Below are 22,526 nucleotides of genomic sequence, written 5' to 3'. Positions count from 1 at the left end.
AAGGTTAAAATTAGCGCCGTCACTAAGAGGTTAAAGGGAGTCTGTTAGGAAAACAAAATAAAGGTTAAAACCTGGCACAGGCGCTCAATGCACCCTTGACATGGCCAAATAGTTTAGTGCACCGTCCCACCAACTTGTTCTCCATCTATCTTCACCCCTCTCTGACACCTGTAAAAGCAGAGCTGTCAATCAAGGGAGAGAAGAGCGGAGATAAAACAAATAGGAGGCTGAAAAACAGGTAGGTAGGAGGACAGTGAACAGCACTTTTTGGCCTTTCCAATGGTCCAATAAGCAACTGTGCTCTGTTTGAACAGTCATTTTCTGCTACCATATTCTCTTCACATTAAGCACTTCTGCAGAAAATTAGACCAAGAATCTGTAGATGTAGCAAGCATACTGTACATCAAATCATTTGAAATTTTACACGTTTTCATTTTTGTTAATTCTAAAATAACTGTTTAGTTTAAAAAAAGGCTGTACAATCATCATTCATCTCTTGCCACTCCCATAATCACACTTCACTGGTACACCAACCTTCAGTCGATTCTACGGCAGATCTCCAGGCTCCGTCTTCAAAATAAGCAACAATAAGAATTAATTGCAGAATTTTTAATTTCTATGGAGGGGTCAATAATATCGAAACTCTGCAAAAAAAATCTCAATTTTTTTTCAATAGAAACAGATATACTCTTTCTTAATTAAATACATTTTCATGAATATTTCATGAATATTTTCACCCCGTGTTTGCGTGGGTTTCCTCCGGGCACTCCGGTTTCCTCCCACACTCCAAAGACATACTGATAGGGAATTTAGATTGTGAGCCCCATCAGGGACAGTGATGAAAATGTGTGCAAACTGTAAAGCGCTGCGGAATATGTTAGCGCTATATAAAAATAAAGATTATTATTATTATTATGAATAAAATGTAACTATTTACAAAAGGGAGACATTAGGCCATGTCAGGGATTAGTATTAATAAACATATCTTGATACCCTAAGGATAGTGGGGAGGGAATAGTAAAGAAAAGAGAGGGGAAGGGAAAACAGGAGGGGCAAAAGAAAAAGGTAATCAAAATCTTAGAGGAAAAAAAAAGAGATACAGTTATTATGAAATAACTTACAGCAACATCAGCACTGCAAAATTACAGAACACAGAAAAAAGCTAAACTAGTAGGTTGTTAGCCTGAGAATTTTTTCAAAAAAGTAAGCCATGGTTTCCATTTACTGTATTTTTCAGACTATAAGATACACTGGACCATAATATGCACCTAGGTTCTGGAGGCTGTCCTGAGGGGGATTGTTGCGACCGTGATCATCAGACACAGCGGCAGTGAGTAGGGAACTCTCGCCCGACCGGCCTGTTGTCCTCTCCGGTCATGTCTTGTCTCCCAACTCAACTGTTGTCCCTAGTGTTGGTGGCACCTGCATCCTCTCAACCTGCGCCTATCCTGTCTGGCACTAGCGGTGCATGCTTGGAGGAGCCCCGGGTGCCCACTGCTGGAGAGGCTCGGTGGATCCGAAGTGTGATCAGAGAAAAGAAGCGGTGAAAGCACTGCATTGTAAAGGAATTGCAGCGTACTGGCGGGGGAGCAATGGCTGGATGGATGACCAGCAGCGTGATCCGGCACTTTGACCCCAGGAGGGGTTATTGCTTTATCCTGTAGACCAGCATTGAAAACAAGGTCTATGTCAATGCTGGGTCCATTGCTTTTGAAGGTCCACTTCAGTTATGGGACTGTATTACTTTCATAAAGTAACAAGGGCCTCGTGGGCCATATGTGGTGGCTGTGAGAATGTCCTCCAATCAAGAGGAAGGACCACCGCAAGAGGCTCAGCATGGTGAGCGGCTGACTGCAATGGCCACAGCTCCTGCGGTTAGGCAGGAGGAACCGATGCTTGGACAAAGTGTGGTGACCGCAGGTGAATCACCAGAGCAGGCAGCTCTGGGAGCCATGGGGCCACCGCTGGAAGGGGTGCGGAGGAGAAGAAATAGTGGAGACTTCTCCAGTGGATTTTCAGCCCATACTTAAATCATTGTACAGGGTAATAATGCGGCCCACTACATCAATCATCGGCCGTGTGTTGGTTGATGCGGCCCCTTTAAGATGTTGTGCCGTTTGCACCTTCTAAATCACAGAGACTGTTCCGTATCTATAAAAGGGCAGTGGGTCCTATATAGCATCAAGGACTAGGTGCCAGTGGTGGCCAATACGGTCACAGTGGAATAAATTTGCTTTCCCATCACCCAAGTTTTAGTTGTGGCCTTTGCGCATCCCCTGCTGGATCACGGGGGTTGAAACCCTATGAGGGTTCATTGCTGTGAACTATGTGTGTGACTGCTTTAGGAACTGGACTACTTTATCCCAGAACTTTGCTCTTCTTTCAACCCTGAACTGTTCCCCCATTAAAAAAAAGCAGCCCACCATCATTAAAATGCGCCTTTGACCTGCTCAAAAGAGGGAGGGAAAAGGATTTGTGCAGGAGGACCCGAGGAGAGAGCCGAGTCAGGCAATGAGGACTGGTGTTAAGTGGCTATTGGGCCAGTATGTTAAAAGGGGTCCCAGGAGCCAGGGGACCGAGGTCAGATGGACCCACTGTAAGAGAAACTGAGACTCTTGTGTTTATTAGTCCAGCTGAGGTCACGTTCTATCCATCGGCAGCAGACAGAGTCTGCGTACGTTTTAATGGACTGTGTTGTTTAACTGTTTCAGGAGCCATTATGGTTGTGGACAACCATATTTTAGGAGGGGGGTGTAAGGAGGTGGCGGGGACCCTCATTTGTCTCCTCTCTGCTATATTCCGTGCATGTGTGCCCCATGTGGTATCCTGAGGGTTTACCTTTATATTATTGTTATGTATTACTGTTTTATTAATGTAATGTTCTGTGTCTGTGTGTACTGTGTATATTAACTGTTGCATGTGTTAAGGTTAGGGACAGAAAGGGTTAAGTAAAAAGGGGGTTGGTCCAGCAGGCGGAAAAAGCAGCAATTTCCTGCTTCTGCAGCAGTTCCCAGGCAGGTTTGTCCAGGGCAGTGCACTCTTCATCATCGGGAGCAGAGCATACCCCTGGAGGGGAATAAAATACTGCCAAGAATGGGCACTAGAACTATGGAAGTGTCCACCAAAAGACTGTTGGTTCTCAGAAACCAGATGAGAGCTGACAAGTCGGCATATTTTGATAGGGAAAGTGCAGGAAGTGTTACCTCATTTACCTCATCTTTATTAAAAGTTTTTTACCGATGTAACTGAAGCATGAAGTGTGGTGCACCTGGAGGACGCTGTTCCAGTAAGGAGAGCAACCGTGTGCTAGAGGTAACTAACTGTGCTACTGGGCTTGAACTTTATCTGTCATTTTATGTGCAAGGGGCCGAGGCGATTACTGACTGTGATTTAGTGGACTCGCCCACGACTACCACCCCATGCCACCTTGTTACAGTCGGAAGACTAGAAAAAACTAAGCAAAGAGGAACACCAGAAAACTAATGTCTGGATACTATCAAGATAACGGTGGAGGAGACTCTTGTGGACCAATAAAGACTTGCACAAGATTTATCTTCCTACAGATCATTCATCTATAAAGTCACCATGGCTCAAGACTGAGCCGAAAACCATTAAAAGAAATAAAAAAGACCTTAAAAAAAGTGTAAAAAAATTTACACAAATGTACTTCAGTCCAACTTGGCAGTGAATTTGTCTATGCCTGAAGTTTTTGCCCAAATTATGTGACAACTTTTTGTTCTTACGGGCAAAAATGATAAACCATGAAACAAAATTAAAGAGCATTTTTTAATTTGAGCAAAGGTCATGAACTTTGTGCACCATTTTGATGAATTTGATGCAAAAATGTAAACGAATGTTACAAGACAAAAAGAAAAGTGTGTGAAAATATGCAAATGATGAATCGGGACTATAGTATTTGATAGTTTGCAGATGAGAGGATTGAGGCACAGCAGTCACCAATCTTCTAAAATGTATCTTTCTTATTAGTCCACAAACAATAGCTATTACATCAAATTCCAAATTATTATGCAAATGCTATATTTCTTTGATTCTCCTAAATGGTTGATGCTCATGAGTCCATATAAAGTTCAAATCATCAACCATTAGAGGATAAATCACCTTTCATTAGACAAATCTCCCAATGACAACAGTATTTAAAATAAAAACTAGAATAAACTCAAAATGCACTGTTCCAAATGATTATGCATAATAGAGTTTTCAAATATTTTATAGGTTGTTAAGAACTGAAATTGGTCATTTGCTGAATTTGCAGCATTAAGAGGTCACATTTACTGATATCAAAGCTTTTCCAACCAAAACATCTTTAACAGCCAAATGAAAGGTGCCCAAGATGGTAGCCGTGGGCGAGCTGCTGCTCCACAACCTCCTGGCATTTTACAAACAAATCGTGGCCCAGTCCATAAGTGCTGTGCTGTGTACATTGCATTGCACTCACTTGCTGGCCAGAGGTCTTTGCGGTTTCCACGTCCTCAGTTCCAAGAACAGCCTCACACACAGCAGGGGATACTCAGTTCATTTTGACAATTTCAACTTTACTGGACAGTTCAAGTACATGAGTCTATAACACGCTGTATCAGGCACAGCATTGTTCATTTCTTGTTCCATCTAAACAGTACACTTCAATAATTTTCTTATGTTCAGCTTGGACTATCCCTACTTTAACAGGCCCTGCTAACCCTAGGGATTCCCTGTCTGGCACCGCATTACTCGTATTCCTGAGATCCGCTACTTTTCCCTCACATGGTTCCAAGTTCATCTTCCTCTCTATGTAAGTGTTGTCGGTGCTCTCCATGGCACCCAACTTGAGCTTAGGACGTTGGAGGAATGTCCGCAGGGAGTTTTTTACACCCTCATACCACCATAACGATTTAGCACCACCGTGCTTTCAGACCACTGCCACTTAGAACTTCACCTTGCCTCCAAAGGCAACTTTTGCTCTCACTTTTGCTAACTGGCTCCAACTAGGAAGTACATCCCTTTTCGACTTGCCATAGCCCCTTCCAATCTGGGCAAAATATTAACTGTATCTGGCCCTATTGTACCTACAGTAACTATCTATCTTGCAATTTACCTATACCTGAGCTGAGTGTACCAGAGTTACCTTAGACATTACCTTTGCAGTACTCACACAGCAGTATCAGTACCTATCACACTTTACATTAGTTACATACATTCTATACAGTTTTCATATCACCATAAAATGCAGTAAAATCACATGACCGTATTCACACTACACCGTTGTTGTTTTCAGGGTCAGGAACACGACAGTCTCTGTAACACCATTGCACAAAGTTAAATGTTAACATGGGACTCCTTCTTTGACATCATCCTGGTAATTCTTGCATCCATTCAACTTGTGAGTTTTTGGACACTTCAGGGTTGAATTTCTTTGCATGATGTTACAATAGCCTCCAAGAGCTGTTTGTCATGGTTTGGACAGGGTTAATTCCCTGCCCTCTCAGGGTTAAATGTTGCTGCCTCCTTTTGGATCTGGGAGGGATATTTATACCCACGCTGGACTAGGATTCTCTGTCAGTTATACTACTGCCCTTGGCTGAGTTAAGTTGACCATGGTATTTTTGTGTGTTTGTGCCTTGTGCCTGCACTGCGTGCGTGTTCCCTGGTTCTGATCCTGTCTGTCCCTCACTTTGCTATTGCCTGTTGATGCTGTACCTCTTTGTTCGGCTCTTTTGCTAATTGACTCCTGACTACTTTTTTATCTCACTCCTTTTGTCCTGTGCTGTCCTCCTCTTACTGACCTTGGCTACTCTGACCATGCTCCCGGCTTTGCCGGTTTTTAATTTCCGCCTTGTGCTTCCCAGTTTGCACGAGTACTAGTTCTAGCCTTTAGGATCTTCCTGCTCTGGTCATGTCACCCGTTATGTCCTTGTCTGTGTCTCTGCACATAGACGCTTCTGCCTGCTACTTTCTCCATACCTCCCCCTCTGGAGAGTGTGCTCGGTAAACACAGTCTTCATTACTGTCCTCTCTCTAGTGTGTATGCACCACACACACTGTCTGTCTCCTGACACTGTTGTTTGATGTAAGCTATCTCTTTTCTCATAGATCTTTTGCAGGGGGATACTCCAAAGGTTCTCAATAGCGTTGACATCAGGGGAGGATGGTGGCCACACCATGAGCTTCTCTCCTTTTTTGCCCATAGCAGCCAATGACTCAGAGCACTGGTGGAAACAGACAGAAAAAGGACCCCTTTGCAAGAACAGTATATTGGTCCTTTGAAGTCCAACAACTCATCATAATGCATAATTCCACCTCCTTTGTAGGTGAAATGAGCCCAGTTACCCCTTGGGCCCCTGTGCAGCCTCACAGGTTGCATCAATAAAATGTTCACCCCTGACTCAGAGATATTCTTTGCAGCATGAGATGGTGCTTTATCATGCATGAAGATGATTTTGCTACAGATCACATGGTTCTTCTTTTTGTACTACGGAAGAAAGTGCTCAGTCACAGACTCTATATACTTTTCTGAAGTTCTTTTCACACCTTCAGGTACCCTAAAGATCTCATGTCTTGATTCTGATCCAAAACATGACTTCGCCACCTCCTTCCTGATGTTGCAGCCTTGTCAGGATATGGTGGCCATCCACGAAACATCCACTACTCCATCCATCTGGACCATCCAAGGTTGCATGGCCCATGGCAAATGTTTCTGCTTGTGAGCAGTGTTTAGAATCTTAAACAATGCCTCTGGAGGATCCTACCCCTTGGGGTTCGTTGGATTGACAAGGCACAAGCATCTTCAAATACCTGTTTCCTGCTTTGTAACGGTATTTTAGCAGCTGCTATCTTAATCCAATGAATTTGTCTGGCAGAAAACTTTCTCACTATGCCTTTATCTGCACAAACTCATCTGTGTTCTGTAATAGCCAAAAATCTCGCCAAAGTTCGATGATCATGCTTATGTTTTTGCAAAATATTTAATGTTTTCATACCTTGTCCGAGGCATTGCACTATTTCACATTTTTTGGCAGACATCCTAGAGAAATAGTTTTTGCTTTAACCCCTTCACGATCAATGACGCCTACGTAGGCGTCATGAAAAGTCGTGCCCAAACGACCTATGACGCCTACGTAGGCGTCATGCTATAAATAGCCCCCATGCGGGTCGAGTGACCGGGGTCACTGAAAGGTCACCCGACCCGCACACAAAGGACACTCCACAGTTAATCCCTGGGGGTGTGGCTTAGCCCCCACGTGCCTACGATCGCTCTGATTGGCTGTTAAAAGTGAAACAGCCAATCAGAGCGATTTGTAATATTTCACCAATGAAATTTGGTGAAATATTACAATCCAGCCATGGCCGATGCTGCAATAGCATCGGACATGGCTGGACACCGACCCCCGACCCCCCCACACACCGACTGGTGGGGCCGATCGGCCCCCGCCACCGATGGACGGCGGCGATCGTTCGCCGCTGTCATCATCAGCTCCCCCTCCCCTGTCTATCGCTCCCTCCCACCTTCCGATCCCCCCAGGACCTCCGATCATGCTCCCGGTGTCCCGCCGTGGCTCCTGGCGTCCGGATCATGGGCGCCGCCATCTTGCAAAATGGCGGGCGCATGCGCAGTGCGCCTGCCATTGTCCAAGATGGCGGCGCACATGAATTTGCCGGTTGCCCATTCATTTTTCATTTTGATCACTGTGATACACTATCACAGTGATCAAAATGAAAAAAAAAGTAAATACACCCCCCTTTTATCACCCCCATAGCCAGGCGCAAATAATAAAATAAAATTTTTTTTTTTTTTTCCATTTAGGGTTCGAACTAGGGTTAGGGTTGGAATTAGGGTTAGGGTTGGAATAAGGGTTAGGGTTGGAATAAGGATTACAGATAGGGTTAGGGTTAGAAATAGGGTTAGGGCTAGAATTAGGGTTAGGGTTGGAATTAGGGTTAAAATTAGGGTTAGGGTTAAAATTAGGGTTAAAATTAGGGTTAGGGTTGGAATTAGGGTTAGGGCTAGAATTAGGGTTAGGGCTGGAATTAGGGTTAGGGCTGGAATTAGGGTTAGGGCTGGAATTAGGGTTAGGGCTGGAATTAGGGTTAGGGCTGGAATTAGGGTTAGGGGTGGGTTGGGATTAGGGTTAGGCTTGTAGTTAGGGTTAGAGTTGGGATTAGGGTTAGGGGTGTGTTGGCGTTAGGGCTGTGGTTAGGGTTATTATTAGGGTGGGATTAGGGTTAGGGGTGTGTTGGGGTTAGGGTTGGAGTTAGAATTGAGGGGTTTCCACTGTTTAGGCACATCACGGGGTCTCCGAGCGCGACATGGCGCCACGATTTATTCCAGCCAATTTTGCGTTCAAAATGTCAAACAGCACTCTCTCCATTCCGAGCCCCGACGTGTGCCCAAACAGTGGTTTACCCCCACATATGGGGTATCAGCGTACTCAGGAAAAATTGCACAACAACTTTGGGGGTCTAATTTCTCCTGTTACCCTTGGGAAAATAAAAATTGGGGGCTAAAAAAATGATTTTTGTGAAAAAAAATGATTTTTTTTGTTTTCACGGCTCTGAGTTATAAACTTCGGTGAAGCACTTGGGGGTTCAAAGTGCTCATCAAACATCTAGATAAGTTCCTTGGGGGGTCTAGTTTCCAAAATGGGGTCACTTGTGGGGGGTTTCCACTGTTTAGGCACATCAGGGGCTCTGCAAACGTAACATGACGCCCGCAGACCATTCCATCAAGTCGGTATTTCAAAACGTCACTACTTCCCTTCCGAGCCCTGATGTGTGCCCAAACAGTGGTCCCCCCCCACATATGGGGTACCAGCGTACTCAGGACAAACTGGACAACAACTTTTGGGGTCGAATTTATCCTGTTAACCTTGTGAAAATAAAAAATTGCGGGCTACAAAATCATTTTTTGAGGAAAAAAAAAGATTTTTTATTTTCACGGTTCTGCGTTATAAACTTCTGTGAAGCACTTGGGGGTTCAAAATGCTCACCACATATCTAGATAAGTTCCTTGGGTGGTCTAGTTTCCAAAATGGGGTCATTTGTCGGGGGTTTCCACTGTTTAGGCACATCAGGGGCTCTGCAAACGTAACATGACGCCCGCAGACCATTCCATTAAGTCGGTATTTCAAAACGTCACTACTTCCCTTCCGAGCCCCGATGTGTGCCCAAACAGTGGTCCCTCCCCACATATTGGGTACCAGCGTACTCAGGACAAACTGGACAACTTTTGGGGTCGAATTTATCCTGTTAACCTTGTGAAAATAAAAAATTGCGGGCTAAAAAATCATTTTTTGAGGAAAAAAAAGATTTTTTATTTTCACGGTTCTGCGTTATAAACTTCTGTGAAGCACTTGGGGGTTCAAAATGCTCACCACACATCTAGATAAGTTCCTTGGGTGGTCTAGTTTCCAAAATGGGGTCATTTGTGGGGGGTTTCCACTGTTTAGGCACATCAGGGGCTCTGCAAACGTAACATGACGCCCGCTGACCATTCCATCAAGTCGGTATTTCAAAACGTCACTACTTCCCTTCCGAGCCCCGATGTGTGCCCAAACAGTGGTCCCTCCCCACATATTGGGTACCAGCATACTCAGGACAAACTGGACAACAACTTTTGGGGTCCAATTTCTCCTGTTACTATTGTGAAAATAAAAAATAGCGGGCTAAAAAAATCATTTTTTGAGGAAAAAAAATATTTTTATTTTCACAGCTCTGCGTTATACACTTCTGTAAAGCACCTGGGGGTTCAAAGTGCTCACTATGCATCTAGATAACTTCCTTAGGGGGTCTAGTTTCCAAAATGGGGTGATATGTGGGGGAGCTCCAAAGTGTAGGCAGACAGGGCCTCTCCAAACACGACATGGTGTCCGCTAACGATTGGAGCTAATTTTCCATTCAAAAAGTCAAATGGCGCTCCTTCCCTTCTGAGCCCTGCCGTGCGCCCAAACAGTGGTTCCCTCCCACATATGGGGTGCCACCGTACTCAGGACAAACTGAACAGCAACTTTAGGGGTCCAATTTATCCTGTTACCCTTGTGAAAATAAAAATAGCGGGCTAAAAAATCATTTTTGAGGAAAAAAAATGATTTTTTATTTTCATGGCTCTGCGTTTATAAACTTCTGTGAAGCACTTGGGGGTTCAAAGTGCTCACTACACATCTAGATAAGCTCCTTGGGGGGTCTAGTTTCCAAAATGGGGTCACTTGTGGGGGGTTTCTACTGTTTAGGCACATCAGGGGCTCTGCAAACGCAACATGATGCCCGCAGAACATCCCATCAGTCTGCATTCCAAAATTGCGCTCCTTCCCTTCTGAGCTCTCCCATGCGCCCAAACAGTGGTTTCCCCTGACATATGGGGTATCGGTGTACTCAGGACAAATTACACAACAACTTTTGTGGTCCAATTTCTCCTGTTAGCCTTGTGAAAATAAAAAATAGCGGGCTAAAAAATCATTTTTGAGGAAAAAAAATTATTTTTTTATTTTCGCTTTTCTGCGTCATAAACTTCTGTGAAGCACTTGTGGATTCAAAGTCCTCACCACACATCTAGAAAAGTTCCTTGGGTGGTCTAGTTTCCAAAATGGGGTCACTTGTGGGGGAGCTCTAATGTTTAGGCACACAGGGGCTCTCCAAACACGACATGGTGTCCACTAACGATTGGAGCTAATTTTCCATTCAAAAAGTCAAATGGTGCTCCTTCCCTTCAGGACCCTGCTGTGTGCCCAAACAGTGGTTTATGAGCACATATGAGGTATCTGTGCACTCAGGAGAAATTGCCCAACAAATTTTAGGATCCATTTTATCCCATTGCCCATGTGAAAATGAAAAAACTGAGGCTAAAAGAAAATTTTTGTGAAAAAAAAGTCCTTTTTTTTTTATGGATCAATTTGTGAAGCACCTGGCGGTTCAAAGTGCTCACTATGCATCTAAATAAGTTCCTTGGAGAGTCTAGTTTCCAAAATGGGGTCACTTGTGGGGTAGCTCCAATGTTTAGGCGCACAGGGACTCTCCAAACGCGACATGGCAACCGCTAAATATTCCAGCATATTTTCCATTCAAAAAGTCAAATGGCGCTCCTTCCCTTCTGAGCCCTGCCGTGCGCCCAAACAGTGGTTTATGACCACATATGAGGTATCGGTGTACTCAGGAGAAATTTCCCAACAAATTTTAGGATCCATTTTATCCTGTTGCCCATGTGAAAATGAAAAAATTGATGCTAAAAGAAATTTTTTATTGGAAAAATTGAAATGTTCATTTTTTCCTTCCACATTGCTTTAGTTGCTGTGAAGCACCTGAAGGGTTAATAATCTTCTTGAATATAGATTTGAGTAGCTTGTGGGGTGCAGTTTTTAGAATGGTGTCACTTTGGGGTATTTTCTGCCATATAGACCCCTCAAAGTGACTTCAAATGTGAGGTGGTCCCTAAAAAAAATGGTTTTGTAAATTTTGTTGTAAAAATGAGAAATCGCTGGTCAACCTTTAACCCTTATAACTTCCCAACAAAAAAAATTTTGTTTCCAAAGTTGTGCTGATGTAAAGTAGACATGTGGGAAATGTTATTTATTAACTATTTTGTGTCACATAACTCTCTGGTTTAACGGAATAAAAATTAAAAATGTGAAAATTGCGAAGTTTTCAAAATTTTTGCCAAATTTCCGTTTTTTTCACAAATAAATGAAAACATTATTGACCTAAGTTTACCACTAACATGAAGCCAAATATGTCACAAAAAACAATCTCAGAATCGCTAGGATCCGTTGAAGCGTTCCTGAGTTATTACCTCATAAAGGGACACTGGTCAATATTGCCAAAAATGGCCAGGTCATTAAGGTCAAAATAGGCTGGGTCATGAAGGGGTTAAGGCTATGTGCACACAGTGCGGATCCTCCCGCTGATTTTTCCCGGCTGATTTTACTAAATCCGCAGGTCAAATGACATGCATTTTTCCTGCGGATTTCTTCCTGTTTTTTCGTGGTTTTACTGCGGTTTTTGTGCGGTTCTCCACTGCGGTTTTCCACCTGCGGATTTGTAGAATGGAGCAGGTGGAAAACTGCAGCAAAACCGCACGGAAAAAACCGCAGCATGTGCACAGCGTTTTTTTTTTACATAGGCTTTGATGGTACTGTACATCACCTGCAGTTCTGCTGCAGATGCGCAGCGGCAAATCCGCTGCGGATCCGCAGCAGAATCCACACAGTGTGCACAGGGCCTAAAAATGTGTCATGCTTAAAGTGAACCTGTTTTCAGAAAAATCGCTATTACTAACGCGTTACTAACCTGCTTAGTATTCGTACTTACTCGAATGCTGTGTGGAGAAAATTAACTTTTTTCTCCCTGGTCTTTCCAGTTTCAGACACTGGGGCGGTGCTGGCATGGATTCAGTCACTACTTTGAGTATGTAACTGTGCCCCCAGCCCTGACTGACACTGGCTCAGCATTAGGGCCAGATGTCAGTGGTGTCAGCCACTGCTTTATATTCTCAGAGCAGTGATTGAACCCACACCAGCGCCGCTCCTTTGACAGACCCAAATAAAATTTTCCCCCCAGCGTTTGGGTGCATGTGGGCACCAGGCAGGTTAGTAATGATATTATCCTGCAGTTTAACCCCATATCTACAGGTTAATAGTTTTCTGGTGACAGGTTCCTTTAAAGGATGTGGAGCGTCCTTGTTTTGTAGTTTTCCTTTAATTTAGTTCACCATCCATCAGTTTTGTTTGAAAAACATAAAATACATCTTTATAACACTTAAATCCAACTTGCATAATAATTTGGAATGTGGTGTCATTCTGATTTTGGTGCATGTTCCCCGTTTTGCATCACTTCTAATGCCGTCCTACTGGTTCCTGTGCACAATACAATGTATTGCTAAAGGGGGTTTTACACATAGCGATATCGCTAACAATATCGCTAAAGCATCACCGATTTGGTGACGCAGCAGCGATATCGCTAGCGATATTGCTATGTGTGATACTTACCTCCGACCGGCCCCCCCGCTGTCCATCGCTGATCGCGCTAGATCGCGCAGCTCCATTTCTCGTCGTCTGCTTCCTGCTGGGCTTCCTGCTGGCACCGACAAGCGACGCATAGACGCAGGCGGGAGGACGTCAGGATCGCCGCGTCTGAAAGGTAAGTAATGACCGCTAGATCGCTGCTGCATCTCTGTGAGATCTTCCTGTGTGGCAGCTCACTAGCGATCATTTAGCGATGCACCAGCTATCCTGACCGGGTCGTATCGCTGGTCGGGATCGCTGGTGCATCGCTAAACGTAAAGGGGCCTTAAGCCTCAACCATCCTGCAGAAGACAATCCATCCTCAGACACCAATAGTAATATGAGCTGTAGAGACAAGCACTACAGAGCACAATGATGAATGCTGCATCTCACTCTTGACCCATGAAGTTGCCATGTAAACTTCCTTTTCCTGCTGCTACAATTCTATTCTCATGATCTCAAGTATTCTGACACTTATTTCATGTAAATCCAGAGTGAATTGGGCGTTAGAGCACAGTAATTAATGTAATGTAGATATGTCACTTTGTAACAATCAGTATGTGAACTGAAATTGTAGACACAGATTTTCCAAAGGTTTCTAGTACAGCACGGATCTCCAGTATACCTCCTTCTGCACTGCTGAAAGGGACTGACATAATATTTGTAGATTATACAACCTCTGGCAAAAATTATGTAATCACCGGCCTTGGCGGATGTTCATTCAGTTGTTTAATTTTGTAGAAAAAAAGCAGATCAGAGACATGGCACAAAACTAAAGGCAATTCAAATGGCAACTTTCTGGCTTTAAGAAACACTAAAAGAAATCAAGATAAAAAAAATGTGGTAGTCAGTAATGGTTACTTTTTTAGACCAAGCAGAGGGAAAAAATTATGGAGTCACTCAATTCAGTGGGAGAAAAATGTGGAATCGTGAAAAACAAACAAACAAAAAAACACTCCAACACATCACTAGTATTTTGTTGCACCACCTCTGTCTTTTATAACAGCTTGCAGTCTCTGAGGCATGGACTTAATGAGTGTCAAACAGTACTCTTCATCAATCTGGCTCCAACTTTCTCTGATTGCTGTTGCCAGATCAGCTTTGCAGGTTGGAGCCTTGTCATGGACCATTTTCTTCAACTTCCACCAAAGATTTTCAGTTGGATTGAGATCCGGACTATTTGCAGGCCACAACATTGACCTTATGTGTCTTTTTTCAAGGAATGTTTGCACAGTTTTTGCTCTATGACAGGATGCATTATCATCTTGAAAAATGATTTCATCATCCCCAATCATCCTTTCAATTGATGGGATAAGAAAAGTGTCCAAAATATCAACATAAACTTGTGCATTTATTGAAGATGTAATGACAGCCATCTCCCCAGCACCTTTACCTGACATGCAGCCCCATGTCATCAATGACTGTGGAAATTTGCATATTCTCTTCAGGCAGTCATCTTTATAAATCTCATTGGAACAGCAACAAACAAAAGTTCCAGCATCATCACCTTGCCCAATGCAGATTCGCGATTCATCACTAAATATGACTTTCATCCAGTCATCCACAGTCCCCAATTGCTTTTCCTTAGCCCATTGTAACCTTGTTTTTTTCTGTTTAGGTGTTAATGATGGCTTTCGTTTAGCTTTTCTGTATGTAAATCCCATTTCATTTAGGGGGATTCTTACAGTTCGGTCACAGACATTGACTACAGTTTCCTCCCATTCGTTCCTCATTTGTTTTGTTGTGCATTTCCTGTTTTGGAGATATATTGCTTTAAGTTTCTGGTCTTGACGCTTTGATGTCTTCCTTGGTCTACCAGTATGTTTGCCTTTAACAACCTTCCCATGTTGTTTGTATTTGGTCCAGATTTTAGACACAGCTATTAACAATCAACATCTTTTGCAACATTGCGTGATGATTTACCCTCTTTTAAGAGATTCATAATCCTCTCCTTTGTTTCAATTGACATCTCTCGTGTTGGAGCCATGATTCATGTCAGTCCACTTGGTGCAACAGCTCTCCAAGGTGTGATCACTCCTTTTTAGATGCAGATTAACGAGCAGATCTAATTTAATTCAGGTGTTAGTTTTGGGAATGAAAATTTACATGGTGATTCCATATTTTTTTCCCACAGAATTGAATGACTCCATAGTTTTTCCCTCTGCTTGGTCTAAAAAGTAACCATTACTGACTACCACATTTTTTTTTATCTTGATTTCTTTTAGTGTTTCTTAAAGCCAGAAAGTTGCCATTTGAAATGAATTTAGTTTTGTGCCATGTCTGTGATCTGCTTTTTTTCTACAAAATTAAACAACTGAATGAACATCCTCCAAGGCCGGTGATTACATCATTTTTGCCAGGGGTTGTATATGTTATAAACCTGTTTCATTTGTACATTTAGTGATCATTTAAGTAAGCCACATTTTTATGACTGTGACCAATCTAAAGCTTTGCACCAATAAAATGTCCTTAAAGTGGTTGTCCAGGTTTATCACGAAAGTCTGCAGTCACTATACAGTGGGGAAAAAAGGATTTAGTCAGCCACCAATTGCGCAAGGTCTTCCACTTAACCCCTTCACGACCTATGACGCCTACGTAGGCGTCATGAAAAGCAGTGCCCAAACGACCTATGACGCCTACGTAGGCGTCATGCTATAAATAGCCCCCCTGCGGGTCGGGTGACCGGGGTCACTGAAAGGTCACCCGACCCGCACACAAAGGACCCTTCAGAGTTAACACCTGGGGGTGTGGCTTAGCCCCCACGTGCCTACGATCGCTCTGATTGGCTGTTAAAAGTGAAACTGCCAATCAGAGCGATTGTAATATTTCACCAATGAAAATTGGTGAAATATTACAATCCAGCCATGGCCGATGCTGAAATAGCATCGGACATGGCTGGACACCGAGACCCGACCCCCCCCACACCGACTGACGGCACCGATCGGCTGCCGCCACCTTCTGACGGCACCGATCGGCAGCCGCCGTCATGATCTGCCCCCCCCGCCTTCTCTCCACCCCCCCAGCCCTCCGATCATCCCCCCCAGCCCTCCGATCACCCCCTCACCCTCCTTTGTGCCTCCGATCTCCCGCTATCCGTCCCGGTGTCCTTCCGTCCAGCGTCATGGGCGCCGCCATCTTGCAAGATGGCGGGCGCATGCGCAGTGCGCCGAATCGAATCTGCAACGCTGCAGATTCATTCATTTATTTTGATCACTATGATAAACTTTCATAGTGATCAAAATAAATAAAAAGTAAATCACCGCCCCCTTTATCACCCCCATAGGTAGGGACAAATAATAATTTTTTTTTTTTTTTTTTTTTCCATTAGGGTTAGGTCCAGGGCTAGGGTTAGGGCTAGGGTTAGGGCTAGGGTTAGGGTTAGGGTTGGACTAAGGGTTAGGGTTGGACTAGGGGTTAGGGTTGGACTAGGGGTTAGGGTTGGACTAGGGGTTAGGGTTGGACTAGGGGTTAGGGTTGGACTAAGGGTTAGGGTTGGACTAAGGGTTAGGGTTGGACTAAGGGTTAGGGTTGGACTAAGGGTTAGGGTTGGACTAAGGGTTAGGGTTGGACTAAGGGTTAGGGTTGAATTTAGGGTTAGGGTTGAATTTAGGGTTAGGGTTGAATTTAGGGTTAGGGTTGAATTTAGGGTTAGGGTTGGAATTGGGATTAGGGTTGGGGTTGGGATTACGGTTAGGCTTGTGGTTAGGGTTAGAGTTGGGATTTCGTTAGGGGTGTGTTGGGATTAGGGTTGTGGTTAGGGTTATGATTAGGGTTGGGATTAGGGTTAGGGGTGTGTTGGCGTTAGGGTTGGAGATAGAATTGAGGGGTTTCCACTGTTTAGGCACATCAGGGGCTCTCCAAACGCGACATGGAGCCACCATTTATTCCAGCCAATTTTGCGTTCAAAAAGTCAAACGGTGCTCCCTCCATTTCGAGCCCCGACGTGTGCCCAAACAGTGGTGTACCCCCACTTATGGGGTATCAGGGTACTCAGGAAAAATTGCACAACAACTTTAGGGGTCTAATTTCTCCTGTTACCCTTGGGAAAATAAAAAAATGGGGGCTAAAATAATTATTTTTGTGGAAAAAAAAGATTTTTTATTTTCACGGTTCTGCGTTATAAACTTCTGTGAAGCACTTGGGGGTTCAACGTGCTCACCACACATCTAGATAAGTTCCTTGGGGGGTCTAGTTTCCAAAATGGGGTCACTTGTGGGGGGTTTCCACTGTTTAGGTACATCAGGGGCTCTGCAAACGTAACATGACGCCCACAGACCATTCCATCAAGTCGGCATTTCAAAGCGTCACTACTTCCCTTCCGAGCCCCAACGTGTGCCCAAACAGTGGTCCCCCCCCATATATGGGGTGTCAGCGTACTCAGGACAACCTGGACAACAACTTTTGGGGTCCAATTTATCCTGTTACCCTTGTGAAAATAAAAAATAGTGGGCTAAAAATCACTTTTTGAGGAAAAAAAAATATTTTTTTATTTTCACAGCTCTGCGTTATAAACTTCTGTGAAGCACTTGGGGGTTCAACGTGCTCACCACACATCTAGATGAGTTCCTTGGGGGGTCTAGTTTCCAAAATGGGGTCACTTGTGGGGGGTTTCCACTGTTTAGGTACATCAGGGGCTCTGCAAACGTAACATGACGCCCACAGACCATTCCATCAAGTCGGCATTTCAAAGCGTCACTACTTCCCTTCCGAGCCCCAACGTGTGCCCATACAGTGGTCCCCCCCCATATATGGGGTACCAGCGTACTCAGGACAACCTGGACAACAACTTTTGGGGTCCAATTTATCCTGTTACCCTTGTGAAAATAAAAAATAGTGGGCTAAAAATCACTTTTTGAGGAAAAAAAAATATTTTTTTATTTTCACAGCTCTGCGTTATAAACTTCTGTGAAGCACTTGGGGGTTCAAAGTGCTGACCTCACATCTAGATTAGTTCCTTAGGTGATATAGTTTCCAAAATGGGGTCACTTGTGGGGGGTTTCCACTGTTTAGGTACATCAGGGGCTCTGCAAATGTAGCATGACGCCCACAGACCATTCCATCAAGTCTTCATTTCAAAGCGTCACTACTTCCCTTCCGAGCCCCAACGTGTGCCCAAACAGTGGTCCCCCCCCACTTATGGGGTACCAGCGTACTCAGGACACACTGGACAACAACGTTTGGGGTCCAATTTATCCTGTTACCCTTGTGAAAATAAAAAATAGTGGACTAAAAATAATTTTTTGAGGAAAAAAAAATATTTTTTTATTTTCACGGCTCTGCGTTATAAACTTCTGTGAAGCACTTGGGGGTTCAACGTGCTCACCACACATCTATATTAGTTTCTTGGGTGATCTAGTTTCCAAAATGGGGTCACTTGTGGGGGGTTTCCACTGTTTAGGTACATCAGGGGCTCTGCAAATGTAGCATGACGCCCACAGACCATTCCATCAAGTCGGCATTTCAAAACGTCACTACTTCCCTTCTGAGCCCCAACGTGTGCCCAAACAGTGGTCCCCCCCACATATGTGGTACCAGCGTACTCAGGACAAGCTGGACAACAACTTTTGGGGTCCAATTTATCCTGTTACCTTTGTGAAAATAAAAAATAGCAGGCTAAAAATTTATTTTTTGAGGGAAAAAAAATATTTTTATTTTAATGGCTCTGCGTTATAAACTTCTGTGTAGCACCTGGGGGTTCAAAGTGCTCACTATGCATCTAGATAAGTTCCTTAGGGGGTCTAGTTTCCAAAATGGGGTCATTTGTGGGGGAGCTCCAAAGTTTACGCAGGGGCTCTGCAAACACAACATGGTGTCCGCTAACGATTGGAGCTAATTTTCCATTCAAAAAGTCAAATGACGCTCCTTCCCTTCTGAGTCATGCCGTGCGCTCAAACAGTGGTTTTCCCCCACATATGGGGTACCAGTGTACTCAGGACAAACTGGACAACAACTTTTGGGGTCCAATTTATCCTGTTACCCTTGGGAAAATAAAAAATAGCGGGCTAAAAAATCATTTTTGAGGAAAAAAAAATATTTTTTTATTTTCACTGCTCTGCGTTATAAACTTCTGTGAAGCACTTGGGGGTTCAAAGTGCTCACCACACATCTAGATAAGTTCCTTCGGGGGTCTAGTTTCCAAAATGGGGTCACTTGTGGGGGAGCTCCAATGTTTAGGCACACAGGAGCTCTCCAAATGCGACATGGTGTCCGCTAACGATTGGAGCTAATTTTCCATTCAAAAAGTCACATGGCGCTCCTTCCCTTCCGGGCCTTGCGGTGCGCCCAAACAGTGGTTTATGACCACATATGAGATATTGATGTACTCAGGAGAAATTGCCCAACAAATTTTAGGATCCATTTTATCCTGTTGCCCATGTGAAAATGAAAAAACTGAGGCCAAATAAAATTTTTGTGAAAAAAAAAGTACTTTTTTTTTTTACAGATCAATTTGTGAAGCACCTGGGGGTTCAAAGTGCATACTATGCATCTAGATAAGTTCTTTGGAGGGTCTAGTTTCCAAAATGGGCTCACTTGTGGGGGAGCTCCAATGTTTAGGCACACAGGTACTCTTAAAACAAGACATGGCAACCGCTAAACATTCAAGCATATTTTACATTCAAAAAGTAAAATGGCGCTCCTTGCCTTCTGAGCCCTGCCGTGCGCCCAAACAGTGGTTTATGACCACATATGAGGTATCGGTGTACTCAGGAGAAATTGCCCAACAAATTTTAGGATACATTTTATCCTGTTACCCATGTGAAAATGAAAAAACTGATGCTAAAATAAAATTTTGGTTGGAAAAATTAAAATGTCCATTTTTTCATTCCATGTTGCTTTAGTTCCTGTGAAACACCTGAAGGGTTAATAATCTTCTTGAATATAGTTTTGAGTAGCTTGAGGGGTGCAGTTTTTAGAATGATGACACTTTTGGGTATTTTCTGCCATATAGACCCCTCAAAGTGACTTCAAATGTGAGGTGGTCCCTAAAAAAAATGGTTTTGTAAATTTTGTTGTAAAAATGAGAAATTGCTGGTCAACTTTTAACCCTTATAACTTCCTAACGAAAAAAAATGTTGTTTCCAAAATTGTGCTGATGTAAAGTAGACATGTGGGAAATGTTATTTATTAACTATTTTGTGTCACATAACTCTCTGGTTTAACAGAATAAAAATTCAAAATTTGAAAATTGCAAAATTTTCAAAATTTTTGCCAAATTTCCATTTTTTTCACAAATAAACGCAAAAATTATTGACCTAAATATACCACTATCATGAAGCCCAATATGTCACGAAAAAACAATCTCGGAATCGCTAGGATGCATTGAAGCGTTCCTGAGTTATTACCTCATAAAGGGACATTGGTCAGAATTGCAAAAAACGGCCAGGTCATTAAGGTCAAAATAGGCTGGGTCATGAAGGGGTTAAAAAGATGAGAGAGGCCTGTAATTGACATCATAAGTAGACCACAACTATGAGAGTCAAAATGAGAAAACAAATCCAGAAAATCACCTTGTCTGATTTGGCTAGATTTATTTTTCAAATTTGGTGGATACTAAGTATTTGGTCACCTAAAAACATGCAAGATTTCTGGCTCTGACAGACCTGTAACTTCTTCCTTAAGGCTGTGTGCACACGCTGCGGATTAGGTGCGGATTCATCCGCGCGGATTTTGGTAAATCCGCAGGTGAAACCGCAGGTCAAAAGACCTGCGGTTTTACCTGCGGATTGCTCTGCAGTTTTGTCCTGCGGTTTTTCATCTCCTCAATAGAGGAGATGGCAAACCGCAGGAGAATCCGCAGAAAGAATTGACATGTCAATTCTTTCTGCGGATTGAAAACCGCAGATAATCCGCGCGGAAAATTCCGCACCGTCTGCACTGCGGTTTTTGATTCCCATAGGGAATCATGGTACTGTACACCGCAGCAAAAACTGCTGCGGAACCGCAGCAAAATCTGCAGCGTGTGCACACAGCCTAAGAGGCTCCTCTGTCCTCCACACATTACCTGTAGTAATGGCACCTGTTTGAACTTGTTATCAGTATAAAAGACACTGTCTAGAGGGATGCAGAGGGCACCAACAATAGTAAGATTAATTAAGAGGGATCCAACCACAGTATGTCAAAGAATTTACATATAAATCACCAGGAGAAACAAAGAAGACATACATCAAAAGCAGGGATCACCATAGAAAAATTATCAATTTTATTACATGAGATATACAAGACACCAAAAAAAGATTAAAAACATTTAAAATAGACAAAGGTTATTAGCATAACCTATAACCCTGGGAGCAATAACAAGCCCTACAAAACATCACCCGGTTATATACATATAATGTGTGTGGCAAGTCCACATAACAGATATAATATGTATAATACACTAAGCCCTATACAAAGGATCTAGATATATAATGTGGCAAGGTACATCAATTTAAATATGCCAAGAGCCAAATCCTAAATGCAGATATTTATGAGTATGCATTCGGGGGGGTCAAAAAGACACACAATGTGTATGGTTGGCTTTATGCAGCAAATTTAACCTACATGCAAATATTTAAGTAAGGGGAAGGAGAAAACAGGGGTATAAGTATATGAAAATACACACCATAAAAGTTCTAAATCAATCAGAATGGAGTACTGTGGCATCAAATAATGGTCCAGTATAGTGAACTATAATAAAGGTCACTATATTAACCCGTGTTCAAAAATTCAAAGAGGAACTATAGGGTTAACCAAAACCAGAGGGTGTAGCAAGATCAGAAATACACCTCCCCTCCCATATACTTTACCACCCAAGGCAGATAGAATAATGACGGACATGCTCATTGAGTATAAATAACCATCATGCATAAAAATGGTGTAGGAGGACCAGGGATTGCTCCCATAACCCGACGCGTGTCGTCACAACTGTGACTTCATCAGGGGCACAATGAGGTGATGGCGTTTGTAAATCCACTGAGTTTAAATATACACAGCGATACTCATTAGTTGTTACAGCTGCGGAGACTCACCGCAAGGAGGATGCTTCAGGTGGCAGCATGTAATCACTGAGGCGGAAAGTGCAGAGGCGCATATGCTAAACTAATACCATGGAGACCACAGACGCTATATGAAACCAGCGTCTGCCCGAGACAACGGTAGTGAGTCTCAATATCTTACTTCGCCGCCTGCACAATAGCGCTGGAAGGTCCTGTCTCTGTCTTTTAGAAGGTGGTCATGTGACCTATTCTGGCAGGTCCTAATGCTGAAAAATAACGCTGCTTAAACCACTCTATTCTTCCATTATTAACATGAAATAAAGTAGGTGAACCAGATATCAAGAATTCCATGCATATGATTAAAGTGTGGCATTAAAATTTTAACAGTTTAGCGCTACTTTGGCAAATGGGGTTATCTATTATAACCATATGAGACAAAAATTAGATAAGCACAAGTAGCGGCAGCTTAAAACACTCATCTAAGAATAGGTCAGAATTATGCACATAAATATAATCATGGCATATATACCGCAATAAGTTAACAATAGAGGTGCCAGCGACAAAATAT

The 22,526-nt window shown here is 43.2% G+C and overlaps 1 long non-coding RNA gene across 1 annotated transcript in view; it reads right to left on the bottom strand.

Annotated features, from left to right (window-relative positions):
* The window catches only part of LOC141096765 (uncharacterized), a 74,651-nt gene extending 52,524 nt beyond the window's left edge, over nucleotides 1-22,127 (bottom strand). The window contains exon 1 of the long non-coding RNA XR_012233771.1: nucleotides 21,992-22,127. This is a non-coding gene — a long non-coding RNA (uncharacterized lncRNA). The remainder of the gene's footprint in view (nucleotides 1-21,991) is intronic.
* Between the last annotated feature and the right edge of the window lie 399 nt (nucleotides 22,128-22,526).

Source organism: Dendrobates tinctorius, unplaced genomic scaffold (assembly GCF_039654945.1).
Source record: "Dendrobates tinctorius isolate UK_male_01 unplaced genomic scaffold, ASM3965494v1 ptg000079l, whole genome shotgun sequence".
Taxonomy (NCBI): domain Eukaryota; kingdom Metazoa; phylum Chordata; class Amphibia; order Anura; family Dendrobatidae; genus Dendrobates; species Dendrobates tinctorius.
The sequence above is the reverse complement of the archived record's forward strand: the minus strand, read 5'-3'. Positions and strand labels throughout refer to the sequence as shown.